The following is a 21,919-nucleotide window of genomic DNA, read 5'->3' as shown; positions in this document are numbered from 1 at the left end:
TCTCTACGAGCTAGTGGAGTCACTAATGTGGCCAACGCTTCGAGCGTTTCTGAAAGACGTCTTAAGAGGCATGGGAGATGGAAAACTGACTTAGCAAAAGACGGTTATGTTAAAGATTCTTTAGATAAAAGATTATCAGTTACAAAAACTTTAAACTTGTAACGTGCAAGAGATTAAAAACGCGTGTACATTTGCATGCTTCTAATGAAACCATGTGTATGAATTTGAATTTGATGTTAATTCTACTATACTTTGTATGGTCTATATGCGTATCTCACAAATCGCACAACATAGTTGTTGTTTATGTTTTTTTGAAGCAAAGTTAGGACTTATTAGTACTCCGCGATACATCGTAAAGCGGAGTACGTTTGTCCTGACGGACATGAGAAAACAAACCGGTTTTGCAAGTCTGTTTGTTCATGGCTATTTATAGAAATAAATAGCGTTCGATTTCAGTTCTAGAGAAGGCGTCTACGTGGCAACATCAAATTCAAATTCATGTTGTTGTATATAAGATTATATGTGTATATTTATGCATACGATTAATTTGTTTTACGAATATTCTTGGATGAAGGCCGTCCTTTCTATATTCCGAAGAATGTACTAAGTGCATGGCTACGGTTCACACGTTTCTTCCTTGGTTGGGTGTTCCCACCATAGAAAAGTAATGGGAGTTGTTCGTGGGCGACTAGCATTCTTGTGATGAATATAAGGTTTAATCCGTAGTAAATCGAAAAAGAAAAGTACTTTTTGGTAATGAGGTTCAATTTTGTAAAGTTATTTTTAAGTTTGAACCAGGCAAAATTTACTTAAAAATTACTACAGATTTTACCTGAGCATACACTTATGCACAGAATACAAATATGTGCATGAATTATACTTGTTAGTATAGATTAGAAGTGTTGTACCTGCTTTATTAAAAGCAAGTGTGTATTGAATCTCTGTGAACATGTTGCCACAATATATGCATCTCTCCCAAATCGCACAACAAAGTTGTTGTTTATGTTTGTTAGAAGCAAAGTTAGGACTGACATAAAACGTCGGAAAGAAAAATTGCAGAGCCGGAAACTCGATCTTCCGTACCCTTGTTTACAATCGGTTAAAAATGGTGTATCGCTACCGTCTGTGCTATTGTGTCAAAATTTCAATGACGACTCGATCGCAACTTATTAATCTCACCATCAATTAGATTTTTTAATACGCAATATTGTAGACATTTATTTTAAACAATTGTGTTCTCCCAAACAACAATATTACATAGAATGAAACAAGTAGAAAACATTGTGGAAAAGGAATGAACGATCGTAATAATATTAAAATCTAAGATTCTGATGCTATCACGGCAATTTTATCTTGTTTCACAATCTTTTGTAAAGCTAATTGAATGAAATTGTTTCAGTCGGATCAGTCCTGAAAAAGCAATGCCCATTTGCTTTGTTTTCGTGTAAATATGTCCAAAACAGTTTCTGCAGATATTTCTTTTTCCCCATACATGTTGAGCAAACCTAATCCGGACATTCTCACTGTTATTATTATGTTCCTAAGGTCTGTTTTTACCCTTGCTGAATTAACGTTCAGCTGTAGCGGTTGACACGGGCATCCAACCATATACATTAAGTATAGCAAAGATCTCTGGGTAAATGTGTTCGTTCATTGAATTCAGAGTCTCTTGAAGATCTGCCTTGGGATTGCCCTGTCCCGTCCATTTTGTCCTCCGTCTTCTGATCTCGGACGGGAACTCGTCTCTCGTTACCGAAAGTTCTTCTTGATATGCCTGGAAAATCTCCTCACCGACCTCGTGTATTTTGTCAACGGCTTTCTTTGGGAGCAAATGTTGAGCTATGTACCGGGACTCAGATGCCAGGAGTCTTGTTTCTAATTCCGACATCAGGTGGTCAACGATTGGATGTACATATTTAGCTTCCAATAACCAGATGGGATGGCTGCTGGAACATTCGACCAAATATTGTCTGAAATGTGGTGTCTGCGTTACATTTCTATTAAGTGTACGCACAATGCGTTATAGAGTAACTTCGATTTTTAAATGTGTACGCAACTGCGTTTGTGCATACGGGTTGCAACGCCCCTGGCTTTGTATCATAACTAGTATAATTTTCGTTTTGATAAATTATCGCCTCAGTCTATGTAGTTATTATTTTAAGCTATGACATTAATTTTCTTTTATATTTATTTTCCTTGTATATTACAGTCTCATAAACAACCATGCTATGTAATATGGATTTTAACACCCAATATTGCTGCTTCTTTCTGTATTTGCACGATGATGATCTGAAATATTAACTATATGATGCTATCATTTTAAATCTTTGTGTAAGAAGAAGGGATTTAGTTGACACATGTTTGTAATTTAATTGTATCGCTTAATTTCATTCCATCGTTCCTCAAAAGGTGTAGCTCTGTTGTCTGATCTCTTTATCTTCTATTCAGTAATTAAATGGTAACTACATTTAATGCGTTTTAATTCCCTTTATTATTGTTTAATTTGAGTTGAAATGCTATGAGGTTAAATTTCATTTACACTTATATGTATCATGAATATTGCTGGGTCAAGTGTGAGGTTAAGTGTTCTAAAACTGGTTTAAACATCAAGTGCTTTGTATTGACCGTTGTAAGGCGGTGACCCCATCTTTATTCTACTATGTGGGTATGTTGTTTCGTATTGTGCCGTACTGTTTTGACAATTGGTCACTTGCCATAAATAAAGGACCACGAAATTATGTATAATAAGAACGCAATACTGCTGGAGCAGCTGGAGTTTCACTTCTTTATATTCAAGTTAAAAATAATCAAAGTTAGTTACATAATGACCAATATCCCCAGTTATGATTTCTGGTTATTCTTCATGGATCATCGCATGTTCATCGTTATTCCGTGATTATAGTTCACTATGCATAATGTATTTGTATATACACATTGAAATGACTATATTTCATGCGCTTAAATAAATGAGTAACTTACCAAGGGTTTCTTGCTCATCGTATATATGTAAATATTGTCATTTGTATAAAGAGCAAACTTATGTATTTTCTGTAATTAATTATTAATTAATTATTGCAGTTTCAAAAATGGTAATTCACTGTTGTCATTTATTTGTACAAAACATTATCATTATTAATATATTTTTTTATTTCATGCAATAAAAAAACAGTATGCATGACATGTTTGTATTTTTTATTTTACAATTTGAAATAGGGTTTATATGAAATATTATGCGATTGTCACCTTTCAAATATATTATATTGGTATTTACATTTTTTTTAATTTGTTGAATTGTATACATGTTAAGATAAATAAAGTGGTTATATAAAACATAATTATTATTCGCATTGAGCTATATTTGTACCAGTGGATGCAAGGTTAAAAACAATGTCTCAATTTCCTCGACAATTGAATGTAAACTACCACCGGACCTCAAGTTTACTTGTTTTGTTCAGACAAAGCACACCATACTAATCAAGTTTTTTGTGTTAAACCATTACCAGTTTTTCGTCTGTAGAGGGATATAATCATAGTTATGTGATGAATATTCGCTGATCCAAATGTATGGTCATCTTTTAGAAGAAAAAAAATAACGATATTTTGGTGCATCTGTTTTTAATGGAATTATAACATTTGTATATAAAGAAAACTAATAAGTTTTCTGTTTTTAAATTTTCATTAATTATTGCAGTTTTAAAGGACACATTTACTGTTGTCATTCATGTGTACAAAACAGTTTCATTATAAACATCTTTTATATCTCATGCAATTAAGAAAAAGCATTCCATAAGTTAAATTCTCATAATAATTTAATGGAAAATACGATGGCAGAATAACATAAACTGAACATATTATAAACATGCAATATGATTTTGCCATTAGGAATACCGTTTATATGTCATTATTTTCAGTAAAATAAATTAAACAACTAGTATGATGACATCAGTGAATTACAATTTAAGGGAGAGCAATGTGATATGCTAAAAAATGAAAGCGCCGTTTTCTACCTTGTTTAAGAATAACTGGATGTACCTCTCATTTAAGCAATTAATTTCATACGTTATATCAACAATATCAAAAAGTATACTCCGTTACTTACCAAGGACATGTAAGTATAAATAAATAAGAAATTAAATTTATTATCGAAACAAAGTATTATAGAAGTTTATATTGATATTTGTATTTGAAAATGCCCTACCACTCATCGGAAATAATGCACCAGGATGGAAGTTAACCCAATCTGACTCCACCCTTTTATTAAAACCTTTGTCCGAAACTTTTTTCAGCCTAAAGGCAGGCGACGGGTGGTTAGCCTAAACTGGGTATCTACCCGGGAATAAATGGTTTTCTCTTCAAATTTACCATCAAAATACACACCAATCTACTCGAAATAACGCACTCGATATAATGTGTTCAATCCTTGAACCCGCGAACTAACTTTAATCTTAGCCTGAAACTAGGTTAGCTCCACACGCAGACGACGGTTGGTCAATTTGCATGAGGGCGTTACTGGGAAATAACTTCGTTCAAAAAAGGGCTTTTAAAGTTACCGACCAATAAACTTAGCATGCAGTTGGTCCGTAAATATTCATTGTTTTTAAACAAAAATATTTGCTGCAAACGCATATTCGATTGAAACTTGTTTATTTAAACAACAAAGAGCTTGTGAAATAGAAAAAATAAACATATATTTGCATTTATTTTTGTTTCCTTGTCGATTACATTTTAATCAAGAGAAACTCGTGTGCGGGTAGTTATCAAACGGGTATTTATCACTGTCATCATAAGTATCAGATTCAGCATCAGTATCATCCGTATCATCCTCGTCATCATCAACATACCATTTGCATGTTTTTGTATGCTAAACAATCGATATTTCTATGTTGACATATATGCATTTGTCAAAAAATTATCAGGGAGCAGTCGATTATTATTTATTACGACTTGTACATTGTGTTGTAGTATTATATGTTCTATTTTAAATGGTATTTGCATGCTGCTTCAAATTCATGGAGTCATTCACATATATTGCCAGGTTGGTAAGTTCTGTAAAGCTTTCAAGAAAAACTGCAACATTTCCTCATGTTAATGCTTACAATTAAAACGTTAACATTCTTCTTCCAAAATTTTTAGAAGCACATAATTCAAAGACTGGTGAGATCAATTGAATGGATCACTTTTTAAAAATTGAACAGCTAGTTTGTCTGGGTCAATTAAAAAAATAAAATTGTTTGCCATTGTTGAGTAGAAATTTTGATAAAAACGTTCCAAATGCAATGCTCCATCAATCATCGCTTTATCTGCTTTTACATATAGTTATAGATATTTTATGCAGCTGACTTTTGGTGGTGATTTTTTAGCGATTGCATGATATCGTTCGTTAGCCGGTTCGTCAGATTAAACATTGCACTCAATTATTTAGCTACTTGAACCGTTTTTGCCGATTACGATTCCTATTAAAATCATGTTTCCATATCAAATGGTGTGACTGTCCTGGTGGTTTTGTTGGAATTGTTAATTTGTGTTGAGCTCAAGACTTACATGGACTTTCAAAAACTTATAAGTGATACTTGTATTTTAAATAAATGTGTTTTTGACAAAGTCTAAATGGCCGACTGACGGCCATTGTACAATTAAGTATGTTTTCAGCTTGAATTCACTTCATATAACATTAACATTCAAATACGGTACTATGTATGTGCAGGTTTAAAAAAATTCAGTAAGAAGAAAATGTAGTTAAATAAAATCAGAAAGCTAAACATTGAAAAAAAAATACATTGAGTTGCATAAAGTGTGTACTGTGGAAGGTCTTTTTTTAAATATCACTTTAAATAATTAACATTTAGTCTCCTTATATTTATGAAGGAAGATTTGTAGATCAAGTGTTTCAATTCAGGGAAATGTCTCAGCAATCGATGTGAGCTGTGAGTGTTCTCGTTAAAAAGAAAGATTTTAGGCGGCTGCCCTATTCATAATCTTAGGTCTAGTGCAAAGAAATCATGTCTGAAGCACATACTCAACTTAACAATACCATCATATAATTACGTTCCAACTAACGTGTTACGTTTTTAAAACCAATTGTTTAGTTAAAGAGGGCTTTTGGAAGATTTAAGTTGTACACTTATGATCGAAAGTTTGGAACACTCTTAACAAAATACAATTCATTTTAAAAGAATACCGATCTAACTACCAAAGCTTTAACATCAATACAGCCACTTACAAAAGCTTAAGAACTAGGATCGGTGTTGTTTTAACACCCATCCCCCTCCCCACAATACTTGGCTTCATTTTCACACATATTATGACCGTATTAAAGTGATTTAGGAGGCGTACTGCGAGTTGCATGTTATTTAATGTGTTAATTTTAATGTCAATCCGAGTTTAACTTGAATCGATGTTTATACAACAAAATAATGCTCGCTTTAAAGCTTCTTTCGAGGCAAGTATGTTGTTTTTGATATCTTATTAGATCAGCAACTTCCGACCTTTTTTAATCTTGACATTGAACTGATACTTCACATATGACTTTTGGGCCATACTATGATGTCACGGACCAAGTGACGATAGTCTTATTTTATTAATAATGAGCAATGAAAAGGCATGCGTGTCAACCGTTTCGGTGGCATTTGCAACGATTTGTGATAAACATTCAGTTGGTGATATCTCGTATTTAAGGCTACAATATTGCTACAGTCACTTGGGCAAATGTATTGCTGAAAACTAATTTGGTGATTAAGAAGGCGTATTGCGAGTTGCCTGTCATTGCATTTTTAAATGTCATCCGAGTTTACCCCGCATCAACCTGTTTTATACAACTAAATAATGCTCTCTTTAAAGCTTGTGTAAGCGTAATTAGTTTTTTTTTTGATATCTTATTAGATCAACAACTTCCGACCTTATTGTTACCTTGACATTGAACTTATACTTCACACATGTCTTTAAGCCATACTGAGATGTCACGGACCAAGTAACAATAGTCGTATACTTGATACTACTGTTTTACACATAGAGTACAATTAAACATTTGAATTTCCTACGACTATGATATAGTACATATCAGTGATGCTAATCAGTTCACTTAAAGCCTGGTCTGAGGTGATATGAGTTTTAGCTACATTTTACAATTTTGGCAATCGTAACAATTTTTCATTTGAGTAGTTTAAAATTCGTGTTTTTAAGAGTTTTTTTTAATAAAGTTAAGATTAGCACTACTGATATGGCTTTAGTTATCTGTACATTTGTTGCATTTTTTAGTGCATTACATATATACTCTCTTCAGTAATTCAGTAATAATGTTGTTTAAATGTCAGATACATCTACATATATTAAGATGAAAACATTTATATTACATACATAGGTTAAAGGTTGTTGATCTACCAATACACTAGGTTACCAACAAGACAATTGAATCAACACATACTCATTTTTAACCAAAGTGGTCAACCACTGGCTTTGTCACTGAATAAAACGTAATTCATTATAGCTCGATAAACCCTCTACTGCCATTACTAACTTATGTTCAACAGCCACATATCTACAAACACTCACTCACTCACTCACTCGTATGCATATCACCTACCTAATCCCCACTCATACCACTCTTATTTACACAATCACACTCACTCATTCACTCACGGAATACATGTTATATGTTTTACCATACATGTGTTCTTTGTATCATATTGGATTTTTTATAGTCTCTTACAATTCAAATTTGAATGGCCATTTACAGATTTTGCTCAACATTTGTTTTAATATCTTGTTTATAATATGTTGTACATGTAAATGGATGAGACTGCTGCATAATAAAATAATATATATATAATTTTTGAATATTTAGGAATAAAAGGAGTGCGTGACAACCGTTTTGCAGGCATTTGCAACGATTTGTGATAAATATTCAGTTGGTGATATCTCGTATTTGAGACTACAATATTACTACAGAACGAAGGGAAAATATACCTTAATGGGTATAAAACATTCAACGTACCATTTTACAATAATGAATAAGATGAAAGTACTACATTTATAAACGCAGCGAAAACTGAAGAAGGCGAACAGATTCGAAACTCTTACAATTATATGGGTTACCATTCATTCATGCTTTAACAGCAAAAAAATAGTTAAACATTCTGATATAACAATCAAGACCATTCATGGAAAAAATTCACGCATATAATACCTGTTATGAAAACGGACCTTGTTAATTTATTGTATCCAATTAAAAAATTCAAACATGTCTGTTTCTTCATATGTTTAATTTGATAACAAAATATACCCCAAACCCATTTTAACAAAGTGTTATTGTCTACTGTTTGTGAGTAACCTTTGTTGGGCCAAGAATTAAATGATCAAAAGTGACACTCTAAATATTGTATGCCCCTAAGTGATATAATTTTGAAACATTACTGAGTTTTTAACAAAATATTGACAATAAGGGTCATCGATAATCTAAAAGAATTTTAAAGCTGGGCTGATGTGCCCAACGCATCATTAAGTGTAATTAAATGTTGTTGTTGCGTTTCAGATTCATCAGCAATATCGTCGTCAATTTTATCCATCGTCATTGTTGTCTGCATAATGAAAATGATTATGATGGTGAAAATGATGATGATTATGATGATGATATTTGAGATGATTACGATGATAAAGATTAAAATGTTCACACTAAGAATTGGTATGCACTAATTGGGATCTGCCTCTTTGAAAATGTTGTTTTTGTACTACTCTGCAGCGTAGTTGTACAAAGTATGGTTCCCTCATGAGGTATTCCCCCGAATTTCCAATTTAAAAAGTCTTATTGTTAATGAGAATTGTTCTATTGTTAATGAGAATTGTTCACTTGAAACTAAGTGATGTCTTAAGTACATAACACAACTAAACAATACCATCAATTTGTGTATGTACTTTAAATACTTTTATACAGAGACAATCCGTCTCTGCCTAAGAGTTTGTTTTAGAAGATTCAGTGATTACACTTATCTTTAATTATTGTAAAACACTTTTGAACGCTTCGAAACACGATTGACCTGGACATTTGTAATAATATATTTATACAGTCTTATGCTATCAAACGTACATTATCTAGATGTAACTGTTTCTTTGAATGGTATTTACTTAGAAGTTTGAAATTTTATCATACTAAAACGTTATATAATCTTCATCAGTATGTTTTGAGTCCAAAACCTTTTAGCTCACCCAATCACAAAGTGCTAATTAATAGGGAATTTTGTCGCCTGTCTGTCTGCACATGCGCTTGTGCTTCCGTTAATGTTTTTTCTTCTCACTAACTCTCCCCCTGTGCTGGTTGACAGTGTTTTTTAATTAAATTCTACGCCATTAACTTTGTGTGACCCTCTTTCAGTTTTAAAATCGTTACGGGCCATTGTATATGTATAAATGTATGCATGTCACCGGAACTAAATATAGTTCTTAGTACTGAAAAATATAAACACTTTTTGTCAGAAACAAAAAGGCCACGGATTATATCTGTGGTGTGTTTTATTGTTTTGTGGTTCTATAATGAGTATTACATATCATGTCCCTAGCGTCAAAACTAGCTAAGCTCCAATGGTCAAATGATTCATATACATGTAGACATGTATAGTAGATCCGAAAAAATAACCTATCAACCAGTATGGCATTAGTGATGTATTGAGGTCATCATTTGATGACGTTCAATTGAACGAATGATAATGGCGACTCAAATTCGTTAAGCTCCAGGGTATAGCCGCGATTTGTGGGCCATGAAAAGTGGCCCAACACTTGTGCTGAAATTTGACGTGTATATGGACCAGAATGTGATCTACCTGTTGCCGTATTCGTTATGTTTGGGGAAAATCTAGTTTGTGATTAAATCGCGAAAATGTGGTGTTTTTATTATAAAACGAGTTCCCGCCGGAAGAGTTAAAAGCGTTAATAGCAACCCAAAGACAATTCACCCCCAGGAGACAATTCACGCGTTAGACACTTGATTTTAAATAATACATATTGCGATGTTATTTCCATATAAATAAATAAGTTCATTTTGCGTTTAACATACGAAGCTGAACCCGTTTAGAAAATATTTACAAAACAAACAAAAGCAAACAACCGTTAAATTTCATTGATGTTGATATGTAGCCTGATTACATATCCACTAGCGTCTATGCATATTAACACATAAAAAATAGTTCGCAAGTAAGTAACAAATAATCAAATTTAAACGTGAACAATTTAACAAAATATATAAAAGTAAGAGAACTCGATACATAAAATTACAATTTCTGCACTAAAAACACAATAACAATATTTTTACAATAAAACATTCGACACTTACATGTACTTCCAACAACACGACAAAGCGAATGTGTAGAGTAACATTTCAAACAATAAAGACAAAATGGAACTGGAGTTTAACGTAGTGCGCAAATTGGAAGTGATAAGAGTAATTTATTTTTTAACTTGTCAATCTCCTTAGTATACGTTTAGTTGTGAGATGTTAACGGTTTCCCCCAAAAACATGCCTTCGCTGCGAAGTTTGTAACGAAGCTGCTTTTGTGCAATATTCAGCGATTTTGCAAGCTGTGTGTTTGAAGTCGGAGATATATATTGCTGACATTAATGATGTTGTGTACGTTCTTGTGACCACTTATCTGCATATGATACCAGTGGGAGAGCATCCCGTATCCCATATAGTCTGCACCAGATGTTTCCTGGTCGAGTGGTTGGTAAGTTCCATCGTTATATATGCATATTACACATTTTACATTATTTGTGCTATTTTTGACACCCATTTTTTATGCTGATGAACCAACGTTCAGTGCCAGTAGTCCTACATACTGTCATTGGTTTGTGTGCTTGTTGAAAGTACATGTAGAAAGGGTTGTTTAGCTCCAATAAGCCATATTGCTATTTTTTGGATAACATTTATGGCAGTGGGCTTTTTTATCATTGTGCAGCAACCTCGACCGCCTCATTTTTTGAAAACATTAGTCGCAGACTGTTCATATTGTGGAAAAATGTTCACAGTGAGTAAACTGGGTGGTGACTGTTCAACATTGTGAAAAAATGAGTCGCGCATTGTTTAAAATTCTTAAAATATCGGACGCAAACATTAGAAATTTGTAAAAAAAGCATCTCAAAATGTTAAAAAATTGTGAAATACGAGTCGCACAATGTTGAGGGTTGTAAAAAATGAGCCTCGCAATTTAGACAATTATGGAAAAATAAGTTGCACACTGTACACGCTGGGTATGCGAATACTTTGCTAACAGATAACACTTCGATACCAGATAACAACAAAAGCCACGCGCGAGAGGTAAGTTCATCAGTTTTTTAAAGTTAAATCATAAAAAAGTTGTATCTTTTTCTATTGGAAAAAACCCATCATGGTAGATTTTTCCCATAAAAGTAGAAAATTCGGTCGGAAAACAGCATAAACTGGATGAACAGTAAACAATTCAACAAAATTAAACTACTTAGAAATATTGCAAGAAATTGTTTGTTATTCCTGCATGTAGAGTAATCACTGTGCGTCAAATACTAAAATTTTGATAGTATTCAATGAAATATAAACGAAGATAGAGTATGTTTTAACAGGTGGTATTCATGAAGTTGCTGATACTTTGATTCCCGATAAAGGGCACTTCGGATAACAGAGACTTTCAACCAATTGGGCACTCTGATAACCGATGTTTATCTTCTACATGAAGTGCATTTATGTATATTATGGCTATTCTTACCAAACATTTTGAAGTTCAAATCAATGTGCATTGTCAAGCCCGATGCATTTGGGATCTATGCATAACGTAGTTACATACACATGTTAAATATAACCAATGGCGTTGTTCGTTTACAAAAATCGTATTACTATTCATTTATATAATTAATATTATAAGTGCAAATTTTAAATAAGATTCAAATGCTTTTTTCTGAAGTAATATATTTCAAGTGAAATTGTCTAAATAATAAACTTTTTTAATTAAGAGAATTGAAAAAAGAACGGATCATGTGGATCAAAAAGACTGTGTTCAATTGACCTTATAGCAAGACTCTAGATAGGAGCAAAGGGTCTCAAAGCGGCCAATACACCTTATAAAATCCTTTGTCATTGGTGCTCATTAGAATCGCATCATGAAGACGATACTAATGCGTAGCCACACAATTTTAATGAGATTGGAAAACTCCCTTTACATGTATATTGAGCTTTACATTTCCCTTTCCCTTTTATTATCATATTCAAAAAGGACAAGAACATGTTTCGGTAAATTAAATTCGTTTTTAATTTACGTCAGTACATACATTTTTATGTATTGCCTGCATACTATAGTGCTCAGTATTCCACATCGAATTCTGCATTTCTGATTCATTAAATAGAGTGTGATATATCTGGTAAAAAGTGTCGAGTTATCTGGAATCGAAGTGCCTTTGTCTTTTAGATGATCGGTAAAAGAAGTGTCCATGAAAATTTGGCATCCGACTCTTAAAACCTTTGAATTTCCTCAAATACGTTATTCAACTAAAATTTAACATGTTGTTACATTAATGGACATACTGATCTTTTATTTCGATTTGTTGACACGTTCTTCATTTATTTCTAAGTATTTTTATTTTGTTCAAATACTTACTGATCATCGAATTCATGACGATTATCGATTAAATTTTATCTCATTTTTTATAATCTACCGTTTTTTTCACGACTTTCTTGCTCCGAAATACAAAGTACTAATCGACCTAACAATGTTACGTGTCTGAAAACCAAATGAACCGAACATAAATGCAAAAAAGCTGAAGATCAACTCTTACGCGTGGCTTTTGTTGTTATCTGGTATCGAAGTGCCATCTGTTATCAAAGTATCCGCATACCCGGCGTGCTGTTCAAAATTGTGAAAAAATGAGTTGTGACTGTTGGAAATAGTGAAAATAATTAATTGAGCAGTGTTCAAATTTGTGAAAATGAGTCTCGCACTGTTCAAATTTGTGAAAAAAAGTCGCTTACTGTTGAAAAATGTGAAAAAATGAGTTGCACACTTTTTAAAATACTGACTATTTGCATTTCAAATTCCTCTATATTTTGCAAAAACAGCTATCGCTATTTATTTATTTAACCATAATTGAGGAAAAAAACAAGTCTATTATAAAAAAAGTTTCAGTTTTATAAAAATTCGTAATTATTTTTTATTTAAAGTTGTTCACGGCCATTTCATTTGCCTATATTATAATTTTTTATAATGATATTATAAAAAGTATAAAAGTATATTTATCGTACCCAGGGTACATGTAAGTATACTTAAGAGTACCTGACGTGCATGTAAGTACATGTAGTACCTGTGCCAACAATGACCAATGGAGCCTTACTAACTGTATAGATTATATCTCACCTACTACCTTAACCTTGTTGTGTTTATCAACCTGAAATTTATGTAAAATCTAGCTTTTTTACTTTATTTTTTTATTCAATTGATTATGCAATTTTTGACTTATCTCGTGGGAAATTATTTGAATCTTTGGATTTTAATGAAGACAAGCCAAAAGTGTAATTTTATTTTACAAGGAATCTAAAATGTATTTTAATGTTGTGTGTTTGTCACGCATAATTCAATGTTTTCCAGAAAAAAAAATGAGTAGCCAGTTATATGGCCGGCAACTATGCAGTAAAACGAAAGCATTTGTGACATTTAACTTGATATATTTGGGGAAAGTAGCCGGCATCTAGACTAAATGTAACCGGTGAAATGGCCAGCTGCCTGTACTTGCAGAGAACACTGATAATGGTAATCTAAATAAAACAACTCACTGCGACTGGATTACCGCTTTGTAAAATAGTTTTTTGGGTCGTAATGGTTAGCATTAAATACAAAAGTTATTGTGTTTTAAAATTCATTTTGAGGATGGGATGAAAGAACAGAAAATGAAAGGGTATACAAGGATGAAAATTAGTGGTTTCCCGTGAGCCGGGGGCAAGTAGATTTTGGCCTGGGTAACTCAATTTCCAAAGTTGGTAGTCCGGCCGGGCCAATTGGTATTTTTAAAGCTTAAAACAATTCAGTGCAATAAAAATTTAATAATATGCATTCACTTATTATTATTTGGGCACAAACAATTGTACCGTGTGAAGACCATACATAAAATGCTGATCTTTTTCTTACTTGGTACCTGGCTACACACATTTTCAAGTCTATTTGATTAAATTTGGCATATATATTTATAAAAATGGCATTGTATGAACATGTCGTCATACTTTAAGCGACATAGAAGCATAATATGCATTCATCTATTATAATTTGAGCTCATACAATTTTACTGTGCTAGCACCATATCAAGTTGCAGATTTTTTAAATATTCCCGACATACCCACAGGCATTTTCATTGATATCTCAGAAAAAATAGACCTATATATTAAACACATGGCATCTAAAGAACATTTTATCATAGTTTAAGCAATATAGAGGCATGAAATGCATTTTTCTATTATGATATGTCCACAAATAATTTCACTAAGTGATGACCCAGCTTGAATATGAGGATTTGTTGAATATTTTATGCTAACCGACATACATTTTTAGTCGTATATCAGGAGTCAATACCTATACAATGTACATTAGTGAAAATGGTTTATTGTAGTTTCAATAATATTCTGTGTATAAATGATTTCAACATGATATAATTATAAATCATTGCTAAGAAATATGTATATATAAAACATAAATTAAAAATAGACGGTTTATTTTTGTCCCATTTATGTATATATATCTATGTATACAAAAGTCATCTTTTGTTGTAAACAGTTATGTGACCTGTGTCAGAAAACGCCCAGTACAAATAATTTGACGGAATGATTTTTTCACTTATGTGGGTGTATGTTGGCTCCACTTCACGCGATACAGTCATTGTAGTTTAATTGAAAAACGCATCTTACAATGTGAGATGAATTCTGGGTTCAAGCCCCAGCAGTGGCCTATCAAGTGTGAAAAACAGAGTCATTATGATTAAATATACACAGTTATTTCTTTAAACAATACAATTAAATATAAGGAATAATGTTAAAGGGGCATTGTTGCTTAGAAATTTTGGGGATTGTATTGTGATTTTTTGCCACCTTTGACATTGAATAACAGGGTTTATATACATCCCAAGCATAAATGCTTCCAAATTTGTAAAAAAACAAACAAGTTGAAGTTTACAGAATATTAAAAATTCGCAACTTTCTGATGTCTCAAAGTAAATGCCTAAATGGCACTTAAAGTTCACTTTTTTGTACAAAATGAATTTTGTGCTGTCCATTATCGGTTAATGTTTTACGCTTTCAGGTTCAAAAGCGCTCATTCTGTAGCTTGTTTCGACCTTAATCTATAATGCGGCCAAGTTTCAGCAGATTTGGCCCAGTGGTTCTGATTTTATATGCCGTGTCTAGCTGTTATTGAGTATTACTCACTGATTTATGCATATTAGCTAGGCTGTTTTGGGAGAAAACCTGACGTATTGTCATAGCCAGCTCATCGTGTCGTGTCGTGTCTTTTCGCCGTCCGGGCGTCCGCCATGCTAAAACCTTAACATTGACCCATTGTACCCACAATTTTCATACCCACATTTTTTTCGTAACCAAAATTTTTGTACCAACATTTGTTTTGTACCCAAAATGTTTGTTCCCACATTTTTCTTACCCAAAATTTTCGAACCCACATTTTAAGCTTGACTATTATATATGAAATATATATAGTGGATCTATCCTACTCACCCCGGCGTGGGCGTAAGCGTTCCCTTTCGCGTGCAAATGTTTAAGTTTGCATACTTCCCATTTATTTCCTGTGTCATTTAACATATTGCTTTCATATTTAGCATACTTGTTTGCCAATATGACCCCAACCTATTAACAAGAGCAGACAACTATATCAATATAAAGAAGTGAAACTCGAGCTGCTGGAGAAGTATTGAATTCTCATTGAAAACAATTAGTTGGTCCTTTATTTAAGGCAAGTGACCGATTGCCCAAACAGTACAAAACAGCACAATACAGAAAAATACAAACCAACATTAACACAAATATGAATAAAGCTGGGTCAAGCATTTTGATAGTTTTATTAATACTTTGACAAAACCATACTTACCTAAATACCACAATGGATTCAACCCAAACAATACCCCCGCCACAACCCAGAATCCCTGCCCCCTCCCCCTCCCCCCCAAAAAAAAATTAATATTTTTTTCATTTTTTTTTATTTTTGAAAGATCATCACATACATGACCACACCACACATGTCTTTTAACTACGTTTACAAACTAAAATACGTGCAAAATTGTACCAAAATGTTAAATAAGGCATAACTACGCGCAGAATTTCTACATCCATGTATGTAAACTTGTTCTTCCAAATGCTAATGTGCTGATCTGGAGCAAATTTAGTGTGTCCAGCTATCATGATGTACTCAATTTCCATATGCATATCAATGCATTAGATTATAACCATTGTAGATAATATCTTTACTCATTGTAACATTTACTTTGTAGTATCAAATTTTAGATTATTGGTAGGCATATAACACAAATGTAATACTTAGTTTTATATGAGAGAAGCAATACAACTTTCTATTTTCTCATAAGTGGCAGTCTGCCAGGTAATGATGCATTGCTACAGGCTTATTGTTCAATGAACTTGACCACATATACTTTTTCATAAAATGGTAATGTTGTTATGTGGTAGTTTTGTTTTAATCTATGATACAAACCCTTTCTTTGTCAAGTCAACTAGCAAATGCTTGCAATTTGTTTTTACCGATGGGAAACATTACTCTCTTATTTATCTTTTTTCTATAATTAAGAATCGACATGGCCTTTTTTGTTTGCAGAAATAGTGAGATTGACAAGTAGACAGTGTTGCTATGGTAGTATTTCTGATTTTGCAACCTGATATAATTTCTTACAAAATAACTTCAATAATATCAGTAGCGTCAACTTATTAACTGCAAGGCTTTCAGTACAGATGCTTCCAACCACAAGTATTTTACAAGAATTTTTCTAGTTGTTTTTGTATCACTGGTGACTTGACAAGAACATTTTATGGAAGGAGTGTCAATATGTCAAAGGAAATCTGAGAACATTTAATAATGACAAGAATAATTCGACTCATCGCCTACATTACTTTTTTCAACATGTTTACTGCCATCTGAACATTTATGTATGGTTCGGAATTGATCATAGGAATTTAATTGTAGGACAGAATTTTGACTATCACTGTAGCTGATCTATTCAACAATATAAATAATATCTTGAAAATTGTTATATTGAAAACTTACATGATAAATTGTGGTGCGTTGATTTTTTTTCGTGACATTTTTTTCTTCACTTTTTAAATGATCTAGAGTACAAGTTTTACGATTCTGCTATTGATTTGTAAACGAACCTCCCAAAATATCAGAATTACAATTCCGGGTTATTTATAATACTAATTTTAACAAATTAATACAAAACAAAGACGTGAAAACTGCCGCAAAATCAACACTTACCTTTCTTGTGATGTATCATTTCATTTAACAACCGTGTATTGAATGTACTATTTAAAGGGATCTTTTCACGCTTTGGTAAATTGACAAAATTGAAAAAAGTTGTTTCAGATTCGCAAATTTTCGTTTTAGTTATGATATTTGTGAGGAAACAGTAATACTGAACATTTACCATGGTCTAATATAGCCATTATATGCATCTTTTGACGATTTTAAAACCTAAAAATTATAAAGCGTTGCAACGCGAAACGATTGAATAATTTGGAGAGTTCTGTTTTCGTCGTTAAATTTTGTGAAACTACGAAGATTGCTTATATAAGGTATAAAATACGTCCTGTTAATGTACTCGGCGGAATAGCTCAGTAGGCTAATGCGTATTTACTTCAGGACTCCAGGGGTCACTGGTTCGAAACCTGGTCCGGGTAATGTTCTTTTCCTTTTTTTAATTTTATTCTTGATTTTTTACTGGAGCTTTTACGATCCAATCTTTACATTTATCGATATAAAGCATTTAATGAATAAGTTAAAAAATGCCAAAATCTGTGAAAAGGCACCTTTAAATTAAGCCAACGTTTTCTCTTGAAAACTTTGTCTATATCGCAGTCATAGTTTATAAATAAAGTGTTAAATGTCTGTTTAAAATTATTGCTAGTGCACGTTTTGTCTTATAATTACATATGTAAAGTAGTCAAATCGTTGTTTTCTTGGAATCGCAGCTTTAAAAACATGAGTTATCGGCACTTATCTAATTAACATGTCAATATAACGTTTTTCTATACAACGTCATTTGCGTAACAATGCCCTAAATCGCTGCGATCGTCACATAGAGAAATTAAGTGAACATATGATAATTTAATCGAAATCTCGTTCACATCCACGTTTTAAGGGAATTATTAAGATTTGTTTTTCAAATGTCACAAGATATATTTGCTAACAAAGTGTTAATGTTTTTAATAGACTTAACTTATTTGAATTGTAAGAGGAAACAAAGTTGAAAAAAGTATGTAGCCGGTATTCGAAATCGTCATGTCTTGATGTATGCGCTACAATTGCGCCAGACAATCTCTTACCTTCCGGAGCGAACAATAATATTTATAACAGAAATGGAAATCACGTTAAAGTCAAGATGACAGTCAATCCCGAGACTAGTTTCCAGCCATATCAGTAACAAGAAATATCTTTAAAACAGATATACGGCGTTGATTGTGGTTGGAGTTTATGAAAGGTAAAGAGTTCAATGAATGAGATCAAGGATAGCGAATGTCTTTTTCTGTGAAGTTTTTAGCTGCATCACACGCAGAACGGGATGTTACGCTGAGTTTTTGCGGCTTTTTTACATTATTACATATTGCTGGTCATAAACCTATCGATACAAAACAGAAAACCAAATGAATAATGGAAATGAAATTAAAACATATGAGTCAACCGGCCACACGCGAAGTATCCGTACATATTTTAAATATTTATACGAGCGTTCTTCGAACAAACCTGTTTTAGTGGTTTGTCGGGCATTGCTATTTGTTTCGAGTATTAACAGTATCGAGAATCATCGCGCTCATGCTTAATTCATTAGTCAATATGGTGGAATAATTCTTGTTAAATTAATTAAAAATAATGTTCATTATGGTATTGTTGAAAACACATTAAGAATCTATTATTGACATACCATAATATATCGCTGGATATCTTCATTTAACATCTTTCTGGTCTAAAGAAAAGTCCAGTTCACCTTGTTCACGCTATAGCGTCTTTATTATAATAATGATTATTTTACTAGCAGCGAACTCCGGCCAGCACATAAGGTAGTCGTGATGACGCAGCGATGAACTGTATATAAACTCTGACATTTACACACACTAACTGCGAACTTACGAAGGTGTAGAATCTACGCACAAATTGTATTGATGTGAAGAGTTGAGTGTAAAACTGTTCCATCTATCATGCCTTTTCATAAAAGATAAAATTGTTTCATGCTGAACACGCAGTAAAACAGTGTCGCGGAAAGACGCGGCCATTTTTCCAATATTCTGGTGGTATTCTCAAATCAGCCAATGGACTAAATGAAGTTTATTCATCCGTGGGTAGCCGCGGGCATTTTTATGAATGTAAACTAAAGGTCACCTAAGGTCAAAAGTGACGTTAAACAGCTACGCCAAAAAAGGTGATTAGTATTTATTTTGTATATAAGTATTCTTTATATCTCAACTAATATCCCTTCTTATTGGAAATTTGCTGTAAATAGGTCATCCCGCCAAGAAATTTCACAGCGTGTAAAGTCAAGATATAGAGCCAATATCAATACGAAATAAACGGTCGTAACGTTCTTGCTGATATGGCTGGAGAGTGAGCGGCGTTTGGAAGAAAACAAACAAGTAATAACGGTAAAGACGTCGCCATCTTTGACTATCACGTGATTATCTCTCTGTTGATTTTTCGATATAATTTGATTTTTGTTATTGAAATGATGTCTTTACTAATTAATGTCATAGCCACACGCGAACCACTTGTGATTTGTACTTCACATAAAGTATAGATATTCTATGAGATTATTGCGGAGTGTGAAACACTGATTACAAACGTGTCTTGATAGAAAAAATAGAAAATACATACCGATACACTTGTTTTCTCACAAAGGTTCTAAAATGTTTTGGGTGTGTTGGTTATATTGTTTTGGATCTCTTTATTCGTATTAATAGCAGTTTATATTCATCAAAGTTCAGGGCTTGCTTTGCCAGATCCAATTATTTTACACAATGCAAGCAATTCTTCGGGCATTCCCAATGCTTTAGCAGCAAACCATTAATGTATTTTGTATTACTCTATTCAAACTCTGGTGCAAAAATGTGGTGAATCTGCTATCACTGGGTACACTGAAATAAGATTTTTTCCGATCTACTGGTCTCCTTTTGGACGGTTTTCACCAATGAAGTCTTAAAGATCGCCTATTCGACTTACATGACGGCATTGCTATATACGTAAATGAAAATGTTGCTTTCAAAAGAAGACGGGATCTTGAATTAAACAATGCAGATAGAGTATGGATTGAAGTTTCTCATTAAAAAAATGAATCTATCCTTTTTGGAGTTTTTTACACACCACATAGTGTGGATAGAGCATATATGCATTCCATTCAATATTCTACATGGCTAGCCAGAGAAACACGAATACATTATTCCAGGTTAAGGGTGTTTTAACATGCTTGCTCTTGCTGGATTTTGCATTAATGAAATATGTGTACAAGATGACCAAAGCAACTCATAAACGAGCCAACACATTATACTCAACAAACATATTTCATAATTAACTAAATATGTGAATCAGGATACGGTACTAATGATTGGAACAGGCGCTAAATCAATCAAATGACTTAAGAAGAATTATTGTTTATTTGTATTGACACCTTCGGGATTATCGCAGTAATTTGATCTGATTCTGCTGTCTACACACCAAAATTAGCTAATTACATTGGCATTCGCATGTGATATTGCATGTTGAGGAGTTTTCAACCCTTATTCGAGTAAAAATATATATTATATTATATATGTATTGAAATTATTTCAATCAAATCATTTTATATTATATATTTCGCTCAAAGTTTTAAGTAAAACATGAGCGGGACATTCTTGTCACTATGGACAGTCGTGCTTGCAGTTATCAATAAGAAGGTCCTCATTGCTAATGTATAATACAGCGCCGTCGCTTGCTTAAAACGTGCTCTATAATTATTAGTTATATCAAGCATGCTTTAGAACTGTGTAGTTATCAATGCCTTGATCCAAAATTTTGCTATCATGGCAGATGAAAATAAAACGACAGACGATGTTTTCGTGGATGGAAGAGGTGGAACATCCTGTCAATACAAAAATCACCTATTCAATATTTGGAAGGAATATATTGTTTGTTTTATTGATGTTTGAATCAGTTGTTATTGCTTTAGTTGAATTTACCATGGTGTGTGCAACTGATTTAATTATACTTGTAAATCAAGTTGCTAATGTATTGATTGTCTACCGATTATTGCGATAGGAGATGTTGCACTATACAATTCGTATGCGATTCATGTCCGATTGATGTTGACACCCCGAATTATACGCCAAAATTCTTAACTGTAGCATTAATTAGATCTGTATCAAATACATACACAATTGATAATATTTACGAATAATACAAACAAAATGAATATTTGATATAAAATGCTAGATTGTTATCATGCATGTCACTAGTAAAACATTTCATTTATTGTACCAGCGTATTCTGTTCAATAAGAATAATGCGCATGGTTGTGTTTGAGCCTTATGTTTAAATGCCTTTATATTACCATATTATATAATTATATAATGCAAAAGAAATGCATACAATGTCAGAGTACATAACATGTTAAACTTGCAATTTATTTCGGGCTTTCCTTTATTTTATTCGTGAACATACTACACGTTTGA

This window comes from Dreissena polymorpha, chromosome 1 (assembly GCF_020536995.1).
Source record: "Dreissena polymorpha isolate Duluth1 chromosome 1, UMN_Dpol_1.0, whole genome shotgun sequence".
In the NCBI taxonomy this organism is placed as follows: domain Eukaryota; kingdom Metazoa; phylum Mollusca; class Bivalvia; order Myida; family Dreissenidae; genus Dreissena; species Dreissena polymorpha.
The sequence above is the reverse complement of the archived record's forward strand: the minus strand, read 5'-3'. Positions refer to the sequence as shown.